The sequence below is a fragment of the Pantherophis guttatus genome, chromosome 5, assembly GCF_059756535.1.
Source record: "Pantherophis guttatus breed Tessera chromosome 5, ASM5975653v1, whole genome shotgun sequence".
Classification (NCBI taxonomy): Eukaryota; Metazoa; Chordata; class Lepidosauria; order Squamata; family Colubridae; genus Pantherophis; species Pantherophis guttatus.
Window position 1 is genome coordinate 87736238 of NC_142067.1, and position 6642 is coordinate 87742879.

Here is a 6642-nt window from a genome sequence, read left to right on the forward strand (position 1 = left end):
CAACTGGAAAATCTGAAGGTAAAAGAAAGAGACCACCAAATCGCCAAATATTCAATTATACTATATGGCATTTTCGTAAGATCCTTTCATAAGTTATATTTTGAATATGTATTTCATATGCTGTAAGTATAGGTTGTTCCATTTACCTACTGTTTTATGGTATGATAAAAGTAAAATCTCTTCTGATTCAAGCTTGATATTTTTTTCCATGGATGAAGGAAGGAAAAAAGTAATGGTTTACTAGTCATAAAATAGCAAAACATATCCATGTAGTTCCTTGGCATCACTATGGAAGTAGTTTGCCATTGCTACCTTTCAACATTTTTTTCCCCTTCCAATCCTAGTCTAATATACAACTGGGGATAAAACCTGGGCTAATAATTGTATTCAGTAGATGATGTTCATAATTCAGCCAGTCAGCCAGAACAGAAGCTGAAGGGAATTTTGACAGCAAGTTATGCCTTCCATTTTCTGCCTTTCAAAAAAAAAAAAAAATATGAAAGTCCCATTTGAACCTTGAAAGTTTAAGATAAATATACAGTAGTTGTTCAGATCTTCAATTATTCTACTAAACTAGATGTTTAAAACCATACACTTCATTAGAAAAAAAATAAGTTACAAAGAAAATCTATTGTATCAAATGGACTCAGAATTGGCATTTTGAATGATTGAAGGAGTTTTGAAAATAGTTTCAATTTTTGTGAACACAAATTCTATAATTTGATGACATTTGTGACATGATGGATCATCTATAATACAGAAATGATGATGAAAATATATCTGAGAGCAAAATATAGAAATACAATGAAAGGGGAAGTGTAGCAGAAATTACATCACTGATCTGATCTTGAAGGAAGAGAAATATTTCTTGGTGTTGTACCATAAAATAGTTTTCAATTTATTTTCTTTAAAGACATTGCCTTTTATGGCTATACAATTTGCATACAAAAAGCAGATTGTTTTATCCCTTTTGGCAAAATTAAAACTGAAATGTAAACCAGATTCCATACTATATACTTGAGATGGATTTGCAGCTTGATATATGTGTAGATGTGTCTTTTGAGGTTTTAAGATGTTGGCATTGTGTTTAAATAAATTGTTTTAGCATGCACACCAAGCAGTTCAGTTCAATATTAAATTTATATTTAGTTTAGTCACTTCTTTTGAAGTATAAATTAGTATTGCAAGTTGGCAAAGGACTAATATCAGTGCTTCAAAACAGTTATATAAGATTCAAGCTTGTCCACCCCAAGGATAAAACACCCAGACACAAACTGAGCAACATAGTATATGCAGTACAATGCAGTGAGCCATGTGTAGATCTGTACATAGGGAAAACAAAACAACCACTTCATAAACACATGGCACAACATAGGAGAAGAAACCCATCAGGACTAGATTCAGCAGTCCATCTGCATTTAAAAGAAAAAGGCCACTCTTCTGAACACAGCAAAGTCCACATTTTTGACAGAGAGGATCACTGGTTTGAAAGAGGGGTCAAAGAGGCCATTTATGTCAAAATTGAACAGCCCTCTCTCAATAGAGTATGAAAGAAATGACATCATCTATCTCCAGTCTACAACACAGTCCTTTCAACAGTTCCAAGAAGGCTCCATGCCCATTTGCACAATGACACAGCTAAACCTCCAGGTGACCTTAACAACTTGCTAAAAGAATGCAAATGATCAGCTGTCCACAAGGACTATAAATTCTTCCATTCCCCACCATCCAATCAGAACTGAAGAAGCTTCTTGTATGAGAGGGGAAATATCTTCAAAGAAAAACCAGAAAGTCCAGTTGCCTCTTGAAAAAGCACCTTTGGGACCCTCTATGAATCCAAAGATGTCATATTCACCAAGTTTCACTTGTGAATTATTTTATCTCTCCAGGAATTTGTTGCAGAAAAAGTCTCTATTTTAAGTATTAAACTTTTAGAATCAACCTCTTCTGAAAAATGAGGAACAGACAGGTACTATTATATCAGTGGTGGTTGCCCCTGGTTCGCACCGGTTCTATAGAACTGGTAGTAAAACCGGCAGGAGGCTCCGCCCACCAACCCTGACGTCATCAAAATGCTTCTGCACTTGTGCAGAAGAGCGCGTGGCCCCACTGAGAACCAGTAGTAAAGGTAAGTAGAACCCACCCCTGTATTATATCCGACTTTAACTTGGGCACTACATCTTTTGGATATGGAGTCCTTTTTAATCTAATCTAATCTCATCTAATCTAATCTAATCCAATTTTAATCCAATAAAAAAAGCTCATTAAGTATTGCACTTTTACTCTCTTCTATAAAATGACCCTGTTTTGTGACCCTAGTTTGGAGAAACCCAGTTGTTTACCAATTTGAAACTTTTTAAGAATGGGATTTGTACGAGGACCTTACTAGCAAACAACCCTGAGCCTAAATGGGATTTGATTATATTGACCATCATTTAGGCTGAGGGCAGAACTGAAATGACCTTATCTATTTTCTTCATTTATACTGCTAGGTTTAAGAGTTTTCCTAATTATATCATGATATTAAGGACCCTGGAGTCGGCTTTTTGGGACATCATTTCTATAATGACAAAGGTGACAATATATTCTAGACAGCAGGCAAAGAAGAAACAATGATGTGGATGATCTGAGACAATGCAGCTTCTGAAGTGGTTGGAAAACCCATCAACTATGATGTAAGTAATCAGCATCAGAATACAAGGCTAGAAATATTCTAAAATTGTAGTAGGGACTTCCCCTCCTCCATCTCAAAAGAAGTGAAAAAAAAATCCAGTTGTTTTTTTTTTTTTTTGCTGCGTTCTTAGGTATCGAAGACCCATCCATTTAGCATTGCAGCCTTTATTCTCCTCCAAAAGTATGAAATGAGAGGTAATGTCTCCATGTTCCACAATCATGAAATCATAAAATTTCAGAAAGTCATCCTTTTAGAAGCCACTCATGACATAAAATTTAAAATAATTTTATTGAAAGGTACCATCAAATTAAGTTATCTTTAAAACACTTTCATTTTTTGCTGGTTTGTGCTATGGGAAGCACTGTTAAATAAAACTAGTTGCCATGCTGAGATGTATTGATAGCATTAAGTAGTGCTAAGGAAATTGTGACCCTCCAAAGATTGCTGAAATAAGGCTTCCAACTACCTCAGCTTGCTTAGCTAATAGTAAGTGATGCAAAGAGGCATAGTTAGGATCCCCAACCTTGTTTTATAGCACAGGTGTCAAACTTGCGATGTCACATTGTTATCACATGACACATTGCAACTTTTGCCCCTTCGCTAAATCGGGGGTGGGGATGGCCAGAGCGTGACGCATCCAGTCTGCGGGCCGTGAGTTTGACACCCCTGTTTTATAGCATAGAATGGTTGTGTTGGCTGGTGGATAGTGACGAGATGTCTAAAACATCTGGAAGATCCTAGGGTGGAAATGAAAGGCATGCAGGCTGTAGTGATTTGCTTACCTGGAAGCAGACCACATTTTAATACTAATACATTTGAGTAGATACATATAAATTACTCTCTTCATTGTGTATTTACAGTAAATTAAGTGTTGAAACCAATTGGAATCAAAATACATGATTTTATTTGGATTATGATTCTCAATTCTCTGTTCAATTTAATTTTCTGATTAGTGTACATGTCATAGTTATTTCAGACAAATTGCATGGCTCAAAATACTTTCAAAATCCAAGCAAAAATAATTTAAAAAAGGAATAAAACACTACACGCTATACTTTTTCATTTAAGGTTATAACAAAAAGATTCTAGTAATTTACAGAATGCTAATTCTCTTCAAGTTCTTAACTCATTGGTGGTAGAATCTACAAAGAAGGAAGAAAGGTATAATTTGTTTTTGTTTTTACAAATGAATAGTTTAGTGACTACAAATTACAAATGACCCTTTAATTTCTTCATGCTTTTAAAAGTAGCTTAAAGGGAACACAGATGTGAAATGCCTGCATTGTTCAAAGGAAAAGCAGTTCTGCACAAAATGATTAATGTCAAATCATTTGACCTCAAATCTAATAAGAATTTGAGTGACAAGTCTGACACACATACATACATATATTCTTCGTAAAATGAAACTCTTGAAACAAATTTATAATGGCTACTTCATATTGTTTCTCACAATATTGTTTTAATTCTTGCTAAATTCAGTAACCTCAATTGTCTCTTGGCAAATATATCCTCAGGGGCTGTAACAAAATTAGAAGCAAATTGGGAGGTTAAACTTTAGTTTCATCTAGCAGTGTAAACTCACATTTGCAATTTACTAAGTCTGAAATTTGTAACTGAGATTCTAATAATCTTTTGCCATTTCTGAACTCAACAAACCTGTATAAAAAGTCTCTCCATTCTCTTAAAGGTACAGACCTCAGATTTAATCAGAATAGATTAAATTTGAGAATAGATTGAATTTGAGAAAAATTGCTGCATAAACTGTTATTTTAATTAATAGGAATGAATCAAATTACTATCTTCAGACTCACAACGGTTGTAGCTATGGTACTGTTCAAAGTGTTCCCAGCAGCAGTTTTAGAGAGGAGTTTTAAGGGCATTCCATTTAAAACTAAATTTTGCCCAGGCAGAGAAGAGGTCAGTGAAACAGAATTGTTACATTTCAAGCAAACGTAACTATAAAAATTAATTATTTATGGAAACCAGAGCAAAGGATGCCCTGTTGTAAAAAAAATGTAATAACATGAATAAGTCCAAAAATCATGTATTATGAGCTTAGTTGGCCTTGATCGTAGAAACTGTTTTTTGCTCAAGTAGTAGATAAGTGGATGAGATTAATGTTTTGCCATATATGATGTGGATTACATCTTTGGTAGGACTAAGTAAGTTTTCTGGTTGCCAGAAAAAGCCTGCTTATTCTGTTTAGTCATAAATATTATTTCCCACTTGTCTATCACATATCTCCGTAGTGACCATTGTAATACAAGATGGGGCCTAGGTCTTGTGAACTTTTCCTCTGGATCTATGATTGGCCAAAGGTCCTAAGGTCATAGTGATCATGTGTTTTTTTTCCTCTTTCATACATGACATTGTTTGCTGTGAATGTCTGTAGTAACAGATGGGACTTATTAACAGCATGTGAAGCAAATTTTAGGGTGCTTCAAGGCTAAAAATGTCTTTGTAGTTAGTTGTGAAGGTCAACATGTGGTAGTTCAATGGGGAATAAACTCATCTCCCTGATGAGTTTCTTCCTACTGGACCAAAAAAAACCTCTTAAACATGCATAGAATTGAACCCACAGGGAAAAAAGGTGAAAAGACTGGACTTGGAAAAGTCCAAGAGAATTCCAAGAGAAAACTTGGAATTCAAACATTTATTTGGATGCAAAGTTTATCTGCTGAGTTCTATCTACAGCTTTCTTTGTTTTTGCTGAATGTAAGGATTACAGTCCCTTGAATGAATTAGGTACAGATCCATTTTCAAGGCTGTTTTTTTATTTTTTATTTTTATTTTTCTCTCTCTGCATATTTATAAGGATTTATAAGGATTACAGTCTTTATTAACTAAATAATCATGAGTGAAGTGAATATGATTTTTTGTATATATTGGATGTTCCTGAGAAAACTGAGTGGTCATTTTCAAAAGCTGTCACAATTGTCACTGGAGAATTTTAAACCTTTACTGCCTAGACCATAAACTTTATTACCTTGATAATAAGTTTGATTGCCCTGGGCTGCAATGATCACTCTACCCTCTTTTGTGGATTACAAATGATCAGACACTGCAATATTTTTTTACAATATTTCTTAATTTCTTAATATTTTAAATATATTAGTGGATTTTTGTGAACTACTTTTATATAATCAAAGGTTTTTTACACTAACAAGAAGCTGACATTTCATCTTTTACTCTCAGCTGAGATACTATTTTTTAAATTTCAGATACATCCAAATGGAACACAATAAGGAACAAACAACTTCTGAAAAAAATCACCCTATACAGTAAATAAACCTAAAGAAGAAGACTGATAGAAGCATGTCACTTTTAGAAGAAAAGAGCAACCAAGAGGAAAGCCCCTACTATCTACCCTAGTATCCAGTGAAGCCCCTCTGGAACTGAACAATTTCTTTCATAGCCTCCCCCTGGAAGAAAATATGCAGACACCCATAAAAGAGCAGTCACCAATAGTTTCTGAAAAGGAAACACAACCCAGCATTCATGTGACAGGAAGAATAGTATCCCAGTCTTCCCTAGGGAAAAAAAAGGTGAATATTGGTGATAGGAGATTCAATTATTTGAGGAACAAAAACTATAGTCTGCAGATCAAACAGTCAATCTAGAGAGATATGTCATCTCCCTGGAACAAAAATCAAAGATGTAACTGAGAACCTTACTAAAATAATCAAACTAAAATTACTGGTGGTAAAAATAAGTGAAACCCACCTCTGATTACTAACCCTTTCTTCTCCTACATGGGGGGACCAATAATACAACAATGAATCTAAAAACAATAACAAGAGAATACAAACAGCTAGGGAAGAAAGTTAAAGAATTAGGAGCTCAAGTGGTGTTTTCATCTATACTTCCAACAAAAGGCCAACCTCCAATTAGGGAGCAAAGGATTTTACAAACAAACCACTGTCTTAAAAACTGGTGTTGTCAAGAGAACTTCCATGGTCTGCATTTCC

At 34.6% G+C, this 6642-nt stretch overlaps 1 long non-coding RNA gene across 1 annotated transcript; it reads left to right on the forward strand.

Moving 5' to 3' along the window:
* Positions 1 to 2593: 2593 nt before the first annotated feature.
* Positions 2594 to 5981, forward strand: LOC117676352 (uncharacterized). Its single transcript, XR_009621093.2, has 3 exons — positions 2594 to 2675; positions 2805 to 2868; positions 5896 to 5981. It is a non-coding gene; the product is annotated as an uncharacterized LOC117676352 (long non-coding RNA).
* Positions 5982 to 6642: the final 661 nt, after the last annotated feature.